Raw genomic sequence first — 16027 nt, forward strand, 5'->3', positions numbered from 1 at the left:
TGATCATTCTTTATTTGCCTCTAATTCCACTTCCCTTAAAAAATTCTGTTTACCAATCTTAAAATTTCAAATTCTACCTCTATGAGACATTCTCTCAGCCCTCATAAAGATTTTCATTCTTCCCACTCTAGCATTAGGAGAGCTGATGAAATAAAATTATTATTATATTCCATTGTAACTGTTAGAGATTTTTCACATGTTTATAAGTAATATTGGAAATTTCGCAAAAGAAGTAATCTGCATAAAAGTCTTATTACTTAAAATATTGTGCAGTGTTTAACAGGGTGTACAATAAACCTTTGTGGCAATTGTTTCATTAAATATTTGGTAAACTAAAATACAAATGAAGAAAATGATTTTGTTTACATGTTCTGATAAAATATAAATGTTACTATATTAAAATCCAGTCATATAAGAACTGGATTTTAATGCTGTAGTGTCCCTGAGTTCCAATAGTCTCACTAAAGCCTGCTTGAAGTCTATAGGTTTTACACAAAGGTAAAGTTTGAATAAATTCATCTCGGATTAGGAACTGTATCCAAAGAATAGATTCAGGGCAGAACCTGAAGACTGAATAGCAGCTTTTTGAGAGGTTGTTAATAATACAAGAAGATGCATACTTCTTAATTCTTGTTGAGTTGATGACGTGCTTAATTAGGTGTTGACACATGCATTCAATTGAATTTAGTAATTTATTGAATTACTGATCATTACTGATCATCAGCCTAGAAATTCTTATTTCAGCTAACAGATAGATGTAAACTCAGCATACTTCCTATAATAGGACTTATATTGAATGCCATACATTTTCTTATAAAAATGAGAAGGGAAAATGAATGGTGTTCATTCCCTTTATCATTCAGCATTTTTTCTTATCAGTCAATATGTAATCATTGAGTGCATCTTAAGTGTGTGACTCTGGTGAACACAGATCCTATGGTATTTAAGTGAAAGCAGAATCCTTGTAACTTTCAGCCAAGGGAAATGCTTAATGTAATTAATAGAAAAGAACTTGTATCTAGGTTTCTTGGCTTGGAGTACGATTTGCATTTATCCAGGTGGAAAGAGTTCTTCCAATTAAATGGTGTGGCTTAAATAAATTCACATCACTGAAGTAACTGAAGCAAGAGTTATTAAAAATATTGCCATACCATCAGAGAACTAAGATGGGGTATGAGGGGTGGAGAGATAGTGCCTTATAGTACATTCACAGACGTGCAGTTAGGAAGAAAATTCTAGGTGATAATAACTGAAGTAGAAATTTATTAGAAGACCTTAGAAAAATGTAAAAAAAACAATGGTAAAGATTCTACCTAAAAAGTCAACTTTGAGAAATTGTAGATGTAGACAAATATTTATGCAGTTAAAAATTCAGACCAAATACATCGAAGTGACATCTCAACACAGACTGGCATAAATGACGATTGTAATACCCACAGTAACAAAACAGCATAAAGTAAGTAATATAGAGAGGAACTGTGGTCCTGATAGGTCACACCAAAAAAAATCCTGCCTAACGATTTTCAATGCTTAAGATATTGGGAAGTTCTGTCAGAAACCCACTCTTTATCATGATTTTATATATAATTAATGTGTAAGTAATTAACACAATAAATTAAAATCTCCTGTTATGGAATTCTGTCATTCCTAGTCAGTTGTATTGCTGTTATGATAAAATTCATTCCTTAATAATCTATCAATAATTAAACAATAAAGATAACAGGGGGAAACCTCTCTTATTTATATACTGTTACAGGTCAGGTGAGAAGGTCAGGTTAGAAGTATCCCTAACAGACTTTTGATTGAGTAAGGCTTGTTTTCGTCCCTGCATTATATTTGCACATAAAGCTATGGAGAATATCCTGGTGTTACAGTATTTAAACAAGGAAACCATTAGACTGGGGTGGCTCTAATGCCTTGGTAGTCCACGTAAGCAAGCAAACCAAAGTCTAAGCCAGGGTCAGTGCACTCAAATCCAAGAAAACAGAATCTAAGAACAACCAATCACCAACAGCCAACTAGGATTTCCCAAACCAGGCACCTGCTTAAGCTATAATGATTCAAATGATTTCTTCACTTTGCTTTAGTGTCTTCTCTGTGAAAACCTTGCCCCTAGCTCAATTGAACCCTTTCAACCACTCTGGTTTTGTCACTGCCCAATTCAAATCCATGTGTGCTCAAATAAACTCTTGAAGATTTTAATGTGTCTCAGTTTACCTTTTAACATTGGAGAACATAGTTAATCATAAGACAAAATTTTCCTTGTAGAAATTAAATCCTATCATAAGGATAAAAACAATCATTCCTTAATATATGCAAAATAATTTAAACTCATATATTATAAAATTCCAGTTTTAATTTCCATAGAAAATTTGAAGTGAAAGTGATCATTGCTATGTGTCAGTTAAGGCATTTTGGTTGCAAAGTACAAAAAAATCCAACTCAAATTTATTTAAACAAAAGACATAATCATTATCCCTAGTAACTGAGACTTCCAGCAATATGTATAAACCTATTGGTTGCTTGATTCAGAGGATCAAACAGTCGCTCTCTCCAGATCTTGATTCTTTTTTCATATTAGCTCCAGTCTCAGACAGACTTCCTGTTTGTGTCTGTAGAGTGGCTGCCACTAGTTCAAGTGCTGCAGGTAAAGAGAATAACTCTGTATGAGAAATCTCAGCAAAAGCTGCCAAATGTCCAGTTGATTCTGATGAGGTCATGTACCCATCCTTGAAACAATCACCAAGGCAGACAAATGTAAGGTTTTTATTGTTCAGGCTTGAGTCACATGCCAGCCAGGTACTTATGAATGAAATTAGTTTCATGGAAACCACATGTATTGAGAGTAGGGAATTTTACAAAAATGGTTAATGATAACCAAAAACATTTAGTAATCAACTACATGATAGAGCTAGTGTAATGTGGGTACCTTAACAAAGAAGCCTGGAATAGTTTGGCCTTGAGGAATGAATAGACATGACCCTCTTTACTAAATAAGAAAATGGAAACTCAAAGATTCAAAATCTTGACTGGCATGGCCACAAATAAAGTTCCTGTCAGTAAAGATACCTCTTTTAAAAAATAAAAAAGATCATAACAAATGCATACAAACTAATAAAACTTACTTTTACTAAATCATAATTATACTGAATAATTACAGATTAATTTATTCCAGAATCAACTACATATTTCCAAGTTCCAGTTAAATAGGAGAGAAAGGTGCAGATTATTTTTCTTTTTAATTATATTTTATATTTAGGTTTTGTTTTCTTTGAATGGTTTAGGAAAAGTTAAATTTTAAACACCAGATTATTACTGTGTCCTAAAGATGTTGTATCCTGAGTTTTATTTTTTATAGAGCCTGTTATAAATCTTTGGTGCTTAATCACTTAATTGATTTGATTGATGTGTATTGGATTAAGGCAAAGATCAAACTATTGCTTGTGGTATGATGTAGTAAAGAAATGTGGTCTGGGGTCAAGGAGGAGAGAGCAGGGAAGGAAATTGAGGGGGACGGAAGAGAGAGAGAAAGGGGAATAGACTGGAACATGCAGTAGCTTCATGTGCCAGATATGAGAGTTTCAACTATTTCTTGATCTATAGAATGTGTGAAGTGTATTTCTGTTAGAATGGAAATGCCTTGTAATGTGAGCTTTCTGCAATATAAAGAAGGCAATTGGTTTTCCATTCATACTTCAGCCTTATCTTTTACCATCAAAGGTGCTTCTATTTTGGTATGAGGTCCTGAAATGTGATGACAACATACGACCTTCACAGACTCTGAGTAGAATCCAGTGGGTGGTATATACACTCCACACCTGTGTTTCTCTCACACAATTATACTCAGGATAACTTTACATCAGCTGTGTTAATGATGTTGTATAATCAAGTGATAACATGATCACAGCTTTTGACACTGATTTTCCTAGGTATGGCATCACTTTTCTTTTAAACTTATTACCTTCTTCTTTTCTTCCATTAACTTCATTTTATTTTGACTGTGAAGTTAATTTTCATTAAGGCTGAGTGAAATACTGAAGGAAAAATATAGACTCTGACAATTTCAACAAGAAAGGGAAAAGAAAAGTGCCAGAAGATTTCACAACAAATGTAAAGGAAGACAAGGCAACATTGACTCTGTAGTTAAAATTAAAAGCAAAGGAAATAGATGGATGGAGACTCAACTGTGAGGAAATACTGGAGTTTATCTAGTGTTCTTAAAGGGAGGTTGAATGGATCTCTACTTGCTTTTCCTCAGAGTCTGTTTTACTTAACACATTAGGTAACTAGGAAATACATAATTAGAATTGTCAATTAATTTTTTAAGAATTATTCTAATAATTATTTATTGGAAAAAATTGAATTGTAGATAATAAGATAAATGAATGAAGCAGAAAGGATTAACTTATTTTACTATGTGATCTACCATAAATTTAGGAGTATATAACTTGAACTTTAAAAAATATCATTCACTAAATAAGACTCAGTCTTATTTAAGTAGGTGATTTCTAGAGAATTGCAGTCTGTATGCATGTATGGATATGTGGGTACATATGTGTATATGCTGTATTCTTTCTTTTTAATTCAAGTAATTTTGTGTTGATGTGATTTAAGATTGGAGTGGCCCAGAGTAGCTATTAGCCCATAAGAACTACTTGAAGATCTATTCATTTAATGCTGAGGACAGAATTTTAAAGCAAGAAAATTAGAAAATGTCAGGCACTATACACCTTCTCTTAAGAACTGGTAAACAAATGAACAGGTCCTTTACCCTGGAACTTAGTAGCTTAAATAAAATTTGCTCAATGTTGGTACATATTGAAAATGTTCTGTTTGTCTTATATTCCTAGTATTCATATGTTAAAAGTCTTTCATGTATTTTGAAACAAACAAAAGAATGGGCAGGCATAGGAGCTTTGGGAGCTCAAGAATCTGAAGTGGCCAAATATTTAATATAATTAGAATTTTTAATTTTCCTTCTTTTCCCTGAAAATACTCTTGCTAAATTGGGGGATTACATAAAGCTCGCATCTCACTAATATCATAGCATTGTTTTCAATGTATAAATCCAGTAATAGGCTAGAGAATATTATGTTGATCTCATCAGATTTGACCTAAATCTGCCTTTTTATTATTATTTTTAAAAAAATTTTTATTGAAGTATAGCTGAGTTACAATGTTGTGTTAGTTTCTGCTGTACAGCAAAGTGAATCAGTTATACATACACATATATCCACTCTTTTTTAGATTCTTTTCCCATATAGGTCATTACAGAGTATTGAGTAGAGTTCCCTGTGTTATACAGTAGTTCCTTATTAGTTATCTTTTTCATGTATAGTAATGTGTATATGTCATCCCAATCTCCCAATTTACCACCCCCCCCCTTTTCCCCCCTTGTAACCATAAGATTGTTTTCTACATCTGTGACTCTATTTCTGTTTTGTAAATAAGTTCATTTGTACTGTTTTTTAAGATGCCACATATAAGTGATATCATGATATTTGTCTTTCTCTGACTTACATCACTCAGTATGACAATCTTTAAGTCATTCCATGTTGCTGAAAATGGCATTATTTTGTTATTTGTTATGGCTAATATTCCATTGTATATATGTACCACATCTTCTTTATCCATTCCTCTGTCAGTGGATGGACATTTAGGTTGCTTCCATGTCTTGGCTATTGTAAATAGTGCTGCAGTGAACATTTGGGTGCATGTATCTTTTCGAAGTATGGTTTTCTTTGGATATATACCCAGGAGTGGGATTGCTGGATCATATGGTAGCTCTATTTTTAGTTTTTTAAGAAACCTCCATTCTGTTCTCCATAGTGGTTGTATCAATTTACATTCCCTCTAACAGTGTAGAAGGGTTCCCTTTTCTCCACACTCATTTCAGCATTTATTGTTTGTAGATTTTTGATGATGGCCATTCTGACTGGTGTGAGGTGATACCTCATTGTAGTTTTGATATGCATTTCTCTAATAATTAGTGATGTTCAGTGTCTGTTCATGTGCTTTTCAGCCATTTGTATGTCGTCTTTGGAGAAATGTCTATTTAGATCTGCCCATTTTTTGATTGGATTGTTTGTTTTTTTGATATTGAGCTACACGAGCTGTTTGTACATTTTGGAGATTAATCCCTTGTTGGTCACTTCATTTGAAAATATTGTTTTCCTATTGTTTAGGTTGTCTTTTCATTTTGTTTATGGTTTCCCTTGCTGTGCAAAAGCATTTAAGTTTAATTAGGTCCCATTTGTTTAGAATTTAAGGAAACAATCCCATTTACCATCAAAAAGAATAAAATACCTAGGAATAAACCTACCTAAGGAGGCAAAAGACCTGTACTCAGAAAGCTATAAGATACTGATGAAAGAAATCAAAGATAACACAAACAGATGGAGAGATATACAATGTTCTTGGATTGGAAGAATCAATATTATCAAAATGACCATAATACCCAAAACAATCTACAGATTCAATGCAATCCCTATCAAATTACCAATAACATTTTTCACAGAATTAGAACAAAAAATTTTACAATTTGTATGGAAACACAAAAGACCCCAATTAGCCAAAACAGTCTTGAGAAAGAAAGACGGAGCTAGAGGAATCAGGCTCCCTGACTTCAGACTATACTACACAGCTACAGTCATCAAAACAGTATGGTACTGGCACAAAAATAACTATAGATCAATGGAATGGGATAGAAAGTTCAGAGATAAAACCATGCACCTATGGCCAACTAATCTGTGACAAAGAAGGCAAGACTATACAATGGAGAAAAGATAGTCTCTTCAATAAATGGTTCTGGGAAGACTGGACAGCTACATGTAAAAGAATGAAATTAGAACACTCCCTAACACCACACACAAAAATAAACTCAAAATGGTTTAGAGGCCTAAATGTAAATGTGGATACTATAAAACTCTTAGAGGAAAACATAGGCAGAACACTCTCTGTCATAAATCGAAGCAGGATCTTTTTTGATTCACCTCCTAGAGTATTGAATATAAATCTTCCCTTTCAAAAGAGTGAATTTCTTTTTGTATTTCTATAATAAAAATTTGGAAAACTTTAAAATGTAGTCATAAAATAATATTGGAAGCATTCATAATCCTGATATTTAGAGAAAATATTTTAAAAGTTAATAAAAACTTTTGCATAAATATAAATTTTTTATTTACATTGAGTTCATATTATGTATGTTTTTGGTATTTTGCTTTAAAATTTTATTGTAGATAATTTCCTATCTCATAGAATATTATTCTTAAGATCATTTTAATGAATAATGATATTTCAGACTTTGAATATGCTATAGTTTATTTAAAATTTCACAGAATTTGAATATGTTGGGTTTTTTCATTTTAAAATAAAATTATCTGTATCTGGGTGCATTAAACTTTGCAAATCATATCATTTTTAATATTCATATGTATAAATGCAACCTAAAAGATGCTAACTGGTGATGACTTTTTAGATACAATGCCAAAGCACAATCCATGAAAGAAATAACTGATAAACTGGACTCATTAACATTAAAACCTTTTGATCTGTGAAAGATAATACCAAGAGAATGAGAAGACAGCTCATAGACTGGGAGAAAATATTTTCAAAAGATACATCTTATAAGGGAGTGGTATCCAAAATACACAAAGAACCCTTAAAACTCAACAGTAAGAATGAAACAACCTGATTAAAAAATGGACCAAAGACCTTAACAGACATCTTACCAAAGAAGATATATAAATGGCACGTAAGAATATGAAAAGATGCTTCACATCGTACGTCATCAGGGAACTACAAATTAAAACAAGATACCACTACACACGTATTAGAATGGCCAAAATTCAGAACACAACACCAAATGCTGACAAGGATGTGGAGCAAGAAGAACTTTCATTCATGGCTGATGGGAATGCAAAATGGTACAAGCCATTTTGGAAGACAGTTTGGCATTTTTTTTTATAAAACTAATCATACTCTTATATAATCCAGCAATCAAGCTTCTAGGTATTTTTCCAGAGGAGTTGAAAACTTATGTTGAAGACTTATGCCCACACAAAAACCTGTACATGGATGTTTATAGCAACTTTGTTCATAATTGTCAAAACTTGAAAGCAACCTAATGTTCCTCAGTGATGAATGGGTAAATAAACTGTGGTATATCCAGACAATACAATATTATTCAGCACTGAAAGTAACAACAACAAAAACAGAGCTTTCCAGCCTCAAAAAGCCATGGAGAAGACTTAAATGCATATTACTAAGTGAAAGAAGTCAGTTTGAAAAGACTATGTACAGTATAATTCCAACTACACGTCATTCTGGAAGAGACAAAACTATGAAGGCAATAAAAAGATCAGCGGTTGCCAGGGGTTAAGAGAGAGAGAGGGATGAATAGGCTTAGCACAGAGGATTTTTAAGGCATGTGATACTATAATGATGGACATGTGTCATTATACATTTGCCCACACCCATAGAATATACAATACCAAGAGTGAACTGCAATGTAAACTATGAACTTTGGGTGATTATGATGTGTCAATGTAAGGTTCATCAGTTGTAACAAATGAACCATTATGATGGGGAATGTTGGTAATGGGAGGGGCTGTGTGTGTAGGGAGCCATGGAGTATATGGGAAGTCCCTGTACCTTCCTCTCTACTTTGCTGTGAATCTAAAACTTCTCTAAAATATAAAGTCTTAATTTAAAAATAATGGTAACTGGATAGACAAAAATTATATCACATTTTAATTAGTATTTAAGTATAGTATACTGAATTTTGTTTCTTAATTGCATATTTACATAATTTGCCCTATTTTTTCTATTGCTTTCTAGTATTTTTTTCAGTACCCATATTCAGTTCTAAGATCTACTAGGACTTTGAGATTTTATGAAGACTACTTTTGTGAATAAAAAATAATTAAATTCATATCCAATTTGTGAGGTGATAGCCACTTTACCCTTCTTGCTAAAGACATCATTTGCAAAAATTGATCTTGTCCAAGCTATATAACATAGGATTATAGTGTCATTGCAAAGGGTAAGTCAGTAGTAATCATTGAGGAGATAGTCTAAATTAAGCATCTTCAGTAGAACTTTTTATTGCTACACTTTTTTCTAGAATTTCAGATTTGCTATTATATTTTGATAATGTATCAAACATAGTTCAACATGAAACTGAGATGAGACAGAAACCTTTTCAGGGTGAAAATTATTTTGACACACCAAAAACTTCACATAATTATGTTCCTAGGCATGCTCATGAATACTCTGGGTTGTCTAAATCATCACAGGTCTGTTCCAAAGAAACAAAAAACAAAGCCAAAATAAAGCCCAAAGAAACAAACCAAAGAACTTGAGGTTCTCTGCAGATACTGTGTTAGTCATCCAGGACTACCATAACAACCTACCACAGACTGGGTGGCTTAAACAGCAGAAATATATTCTGTCATAGATTTGGAGCCTAGAAGTCCAAGATCAAGGCGCTGGCAGAACTGGTTTCTGGTGAGACCTCTTCTGGCTTTCAGAGGGCCACCTTCTTGCTGTGTCCTCATATGGCCTTTTCTCTGTGCTTGAGCTTAGAGAGACAGAAGAGAAGAGAGAGAACATGCGTGAGCTAGCGCTAGTTCTCTTCCTAAAAGGACACTAGACCTATCGGATTAGGGCCTACACTTTTGACCTCATTTAGCCTTCCTTAAAGGCCTCATCTCCAGATACAGTCACATGCGGGTCAGGGGGTAGAGCTTGAACATAGGAATTTTGAGGAGACACATTTCATTCTGTAACAGTTATTTAGAACTTTTGCTAAGCTAATTGATACTATATAAGGGATAGAAGAGATTCTGAGCAACTGGATTTGTAATAAGTAAAATTTCTAAAATATCAACTAGGAATCGATATCAAAATAAGCAGAGTAGTGCAATAAACAAACCCACTTCCCTCCATAAAGAGTTCGCCACAACAAGTGGTAGCTTTACATAATCCCGGGTGACAGGATACTATAGCATCCTCTCTTGCTCCTCAGGAACATTGCAGTGCAATTGACGAGAGTAGGCAAAAATGTGCACTTTATTTTAAAATGTATAATGTGTGTAAGCCTATATCAGGACTTTTGAAGGATAACTTAAATCCTTCATTGTGTCAAAGTAAATGCAGCAAATGCCAGTTTATCTTCCTTTTCTTTCCTTCTGCTTATAATAACTTCTTATACATCTACAGAACAAAATTATTTGAAATGTAGTCCCTAGGAGCCATCTGCCACTCTCATTCTCAGATTCTGTTGAGTCAACTCAGAAGTTTTCCTGTAAGAAAATGTACTCCTCTAAGACCATTCGAACAGATGGTTGTTATTTTGATGGTTTCCCAGATTATTCTGTGTTTTAAATGTATTGCTGAACATCTCAGAAATTGCCCACTGAGAAAGTGATTCTTTGCTTTCTGTTTTTTAATTTCCATCCACCTGAAACATCTATTCATGAAAATGACTTTATGGGAAAATTGTGACATCCCGTAAGGCAATCCCATTACATTATCTGATGTGTAGCCATACTCTAAGCAGAAGCAGATCTAGTAGCCTAACAGAGTTTCAGATTTAGCAGAATTGTATGCTGTATTTTTTCTTTGACTATTTTCAGGGTAATGTTCTTCTTTCCTTCATCCACAGCTATATTAGAATGGTAGTCTTGAAAATGAGTATCCCCTTTCTTCATACAGATTTTAGTATGTTCTAATATAAATTAGTGTCTGTAGGAATAAATTAAAGACAAGTTAATTTCACATAAGTGTAAAAAAGGTTTTTTAAACCCTCATGGCTCTAGGAGTAAGAAATTGGCTTTGGAGGTGTTAAATCCTTATTGACATATGTGATAGATCAAATGTTAGCAAACTTTTAGAAGTTTTATTAGACTTTTCAGATTCCGTTTTTAGACCTGATATTATTTCTATTATATTGATAAAATCAAAAAATCAAGTATTTCCACTTTATTTGTAACTTGTTCTATTGAATATGGATTCTTTATTATTTAAAAAATAATAAAAAATATTAAAAGGAAATAAAAATGAAAGGGGGATATAAGGAAAAGAGTTGATAAAAGTCAATTTTTAAAAATCATAATATGCCATTCATGGTTACAAAGTTAATATTACCATGCTTTAAAAACATTCCTATTTAAAACAGAGGTTTGATGTTTCCATGAATCCCAAGGTTGGTCATCACGCTTAAAGAAATGGAGAAATCATTCCATGTTGCACTTGAACTTTATGGAGCATTTTACAGTATCATTTAACTAGTTTCAGGTTTTATGTCTATCATAGTAGTTGTCCTCCCACACAGATATGGTAAAAATAGTGCAGTGGGAATAAGTCTGTAGATCAAGTTTTAAAAGGCACTGTAGGAATCACGTAACCCAACGAATTTGGTATATGACACTTCCCCTATGAATTATTCATGACCAGAGGAGTGCTGAATCATTTACTGCATTCACCAGTGGGGTACTTCCAAAACGCCACATGAATAATCATTGTACATTTGTGACCAGAAAAGTAAATATAAGAGAGAAATAGTTTTTCATTTTATCTGCTTTTGCATAACCATTTTAATGTCTAAAGAATGCTAGAGGTGCAAGATGCAGAGGTTCTCTTCAACTTCATACTTCATCAGCTGTACTGAATGTGTTATTTTTACAGAATAATACATTATGTTGTAAGCAGTAGAAAGACTATATTTTTAATTAATGGGTTCCACTCTAAATCACTTTAAAACTTGGTTCTTGTCAATCCATACCTTTAAATTGCTGCTACTAAAATCTTGGCTATTTTCAAAGAGAAAGAATAAGCAAAACCCATGAGAAATGGTGGGGCAGGTAAGTAGGCGTAGGGGAGAAAAATATGCCACCCCTAAATGGCTTTCTTTGGTGTGAGGATTAATTTAGACTGATTATTTTTAAGGCCCAAAAGAGAAAGAACCTTTGACCTTGCCCCTAACTGTTTGAAAGAATGGAAATAGAGGACCTGTACCAGGCAGGGAGTTGTCACCAGAGGTAACTATAGTATGAACTAGGTGGACAGGGAGGAACCTAGGAAAGTCTGTTTGTTCAAAGTCCTCTCTGTGTTTCATTGTCTTTGCACAGCCCAGTAAACATTTGTTTACCAAACATTTGCTTTTCCATCTCCATGTAAATTGCCTTCCTCCCCTTTGAAGTCCCAAGTCACTACCCTAACATCCTCTCTTGTCTTTAACTGAAAATGGTATTTAAGGTGAGAGCTTGGGCCATTTTCGTGAGTTACTCAGTTTTCCTGGGTCTCTCCCATGTAAACATGATATTCAACTTTTGTTTGATTTTCTGCTGTTAATCTGTCTCATGTCAATTTAATTTGTAGACGAGCCATAAGAACCTAGAAGGGTAGAGGACAATTTCTTCTTCCCTGACATAGGGTTCCCTATAATATTCTCCATACATAGCTGCTTTTTGTTTTGTTCTGTCTTGTTTTTGTGGAATACAGCATTTGCTGAGAGGTCTAATTTCAAACTTTCTTTTAGGGCACTACTGTCCAGGAGAATTATAATGGGAAACACAAATATGAATCACATGTAATTTAAAAATTTTCAGAACTGTACTGCTTATTTATAGCTAAAATTATTTTAATGTTTTATTTTAACAAAACGTAAAAGTATTGTCCTTTAAACACCTAATCAATTTAAAAATTGAGATGTTTTACATTGTTTTTGTACTAAGATGTCAATATCTACTTTGTGTTTTAAACTTACAGCACATCTCAATTCAGACTAGCAACACATTTCAAGGGCTCAAAAGCTACAAATAACTAGAGGCTACCATATTGTATGCAAACTTCTAGGTACTCAAACATGACATATTTATAACTTCTGATTATCCCAATAGATATGTGGAAATTGAGAGACAAGAGTCAGGATCTCAGGTTTAAAAATCTAATAACACTTCAAAGCAAAGGAGAGGTAGGTTACTAGCTAAGAACATACAACCCAGCCTCATTATTTATGTATAAAATCAATAAGAGTGAAAATTTTTGTGACTATAACAGAGTAAAATCCTAGGTCGTAACTAACAAAGCTGTCAGCTCTGCAAGTAAATCAGAAGTTTGAAATGAGTTATTCCTATCTGACAGTGAATGAAGTAAGCAGAGATCTTAATCACCTGCGGAGAGTAGAGAGGGGTCAGAATGGCATAGAGATCCAACGAAAATTAGTTAGAAATAAAAAAGTCTCAAAACGTAACCAAAAGTATCCCTAGGAGTTAGGTTTGTACCTACATTTAATTAACTGCAATTCCCAGGAAAGACTAGAGAAAATGGTGTACCTTTTGATACCTTATTAAAAACTCACTCAAATGAGTTAAATGAGTCTTATATATTGCTGGGGGATTCCAGAAGAAAAAAATATAAAAATGTTGATTTTTTCCTATTTTTACTTTTATGTACTGTACAAATCACCTAATTTTTTTTTTACATCTTTATTGGAGTATAATTGCTTTACAATGGTGTGTTAGTTTCTGCTTTATAACAAAGTGAATCACTTGTACATATACATATGTCCCCATATCTCTTCCCTCTTGGGTCTCCCTCCCTCCCTCCCACCCTCCCTATCCCACCCCTCTAGATGGTCACAAAGCACCGAGCTGATCTCCCTGTGCTATGCGGCTGCTTCCCACTAGCTATCTATTTTACGTTTGGTAGTGTATATATGTCCATGCCACTCTCTCGCTTTGTCACAGCTTACCCTTCCCCCTCCCCATATCCTCAAGTCCATTCTCTAGTAGGTCTGTGTCTTTACTCCTGTCTTACCCCTAGGTTCTTCATGACATTTTTTTTTCTTAAATTCCATATATAAGTATTAGCATATGGTATTTGTCTTTCTATTTCTGACTTACTCTGTATGACAGACTCTAGGTCCATCCACCTCATTACAAATAGCTCAATTTCGTTTCTTTTTATGGCTGAGTAATATTCCATTGTATATGTGCCACATCTTCTTTATCCATTCATCTGTCGATGGACACTTAGGTTGCTTCCATTGTCCTGGCTATTGTAATACAGCTGCAATGAACATTGCGGTACATGACTCTTTTTGAATTATGGTTTTCTCAGGGTATATGCCCAGTAGTGGGATTGCTGGGTCATATGGTAGTTCTATTTGTAGTTTTTTAAGGAACCTCCATACTGTTCTCCACAATGGCTGTACCAATTCACATTCCCACCAGCAGTGGAAGAGTGTTCCCTTTTCTCCACACCCTCTCCAGCATTTATTGTTTCTAGATGTTTTGATGATGGCCATTCTGACTGGTGTGAGATGATATCTCATTGTAGTTTTGATTTGCCTATCTCTAATGATTAATGATGTTGATCAATCTTTCATGTGTTTGTTGGCAGTCTGTATATCTTCTTTGGAGAAATGTCTATTTAGGTCTGCTGCCCATTTTTGGATTGGCTTGTTTGGTCTTTTGTTATTGAGCTGCATGAGCTGCTTGTAAATTTTGGATATTAATCCTTTGTCAGTTGCTTCATTTGCAAATATTTTCTCCCATTCTGAGGGTTGTCTTTTGGTCTTGTTTATGGTTCCCTTTGCTGTGCAAAAGCGTTGAAGTATCATTAGGTCCCATCTGTTTATTTTTGTTTTTATTTCCATTTCTCTAGGAAGTGAGTCAAAAAGGGTCTTGCTGTGATTTATGTCATAGAGTGTTCTGCCTATGTTTTCCTCTAAGAGTTTGATAGTTTCTGGCCTTACATTTAGGTCTTTAATCCATTTTGAGCTTATTTTTGTGTATGGTGTTAGGGAGTGATCTAATCTCATCCTTTTAAATGTACCTGTCCAGTTTTCCCAGCACCACTTATTGAAGAGGCTGTCCTTTCTCCACTGTACATTCCTGCCTCCTTTATCAAAGATAAGGTGACCATATGTGAGTGGGTTTATCTCTGGGTTTTCTATCCTGTTCCATTGATCCATATTTCTGTTTTTGTGCCAGTACCAAACTGTCTTGATTACTGTAGCTTTGTAGTATAGTCTGAAGTCAGGGAGCCTGATTCCTCCAGCTCTGTTTTTCGTTCCCAAGATTGCTTTGGCTCTTCAGGGTCTTTTGTGTTTCCATACAAATTGTGAAATTTTTTGTTCTAGCTCTGTGAAAAATGCCAGTGGTAGTTTGATAGGGATTGCACTGAAGCTATGGATTGCTTTGGGTAGTAGAGTCATTTTCACAATATTGATTCTTCCAATCCAAGAACATGGTATATCTCTCCATCTATTTGTATCATCTTTAATTTCTTTCATCAGTGTCTTATAATTTTCTGCATACAGGTCTTTTGTCTCCTTAGGTAGGTTTATTCCTAGATATTTTATTCTTTTTGTTGCAGTGGTAAATGGGAGTGTTTTCTTGATTTCACTTTCAGATTTTTCATCATTAGTGTATAGGAATGCCAGAGATTTCTGTGCATTAATTTTGTATCCTGCTGCTTTACCAAATTCATTGATTAGCTCTAGTAGTTTTCTGGTAGCGTCTTGAGGATTCTCTATGTATAGTATCATGTCATCTGCAAACAGTAACAGCTTTACTTCTTCTTTTCTGATCTGGATTCCTTTTATTTCCTTTTCTTCTCTGATTGCTGTGGTTAAAACTTCCAAAACTATGTTGAATAAGAGTGGTGAGGGTAGGCAGCCTTATCTTGTTCCTGATCTTAGTGGAAATGCTTTCAGTTTTTCACCATTGAGGACGATGTTGGCTGTGGGTTTGTCATATATGGCCTTTATTACGTTGAGGAAAGTTCCCTCTATGCCTACTTTCTGCAGGGTTATTATCATAAATGGGTGTTGAATTTTGTCGAAAGCTTTCTCTGCATCTATTGAGATGATCATATGGTTTTTCTCCTTCACTTTGTTAATATGGTGTATCACGTTGATTGATTTGCGTGTATTGAAGAATCCTTGCATTCCTGGAATAAACCCCACTTGATCATGGTGTATGATCCTTTTAATGTGCTGTTGGATTCTGTTTGCTAG

This window comes from Monodon monoceros, unplaced genomic scaffold (genome assembly GCF_005190385.1).
Source record: "Monodon monoceros isolate NGI ecotype Baffin Bay Population unplaced genomic scaffold, NGI_Narwhal_1 Super_Scaffold_12, whole genome shotgun sequence".
NCBI classification, from domain to species: Eukaryota; Metazoa; Chordata; class Mammalia; order Artiodactyla; family Monodontidae; genus Monodon; species Monodon monoceros.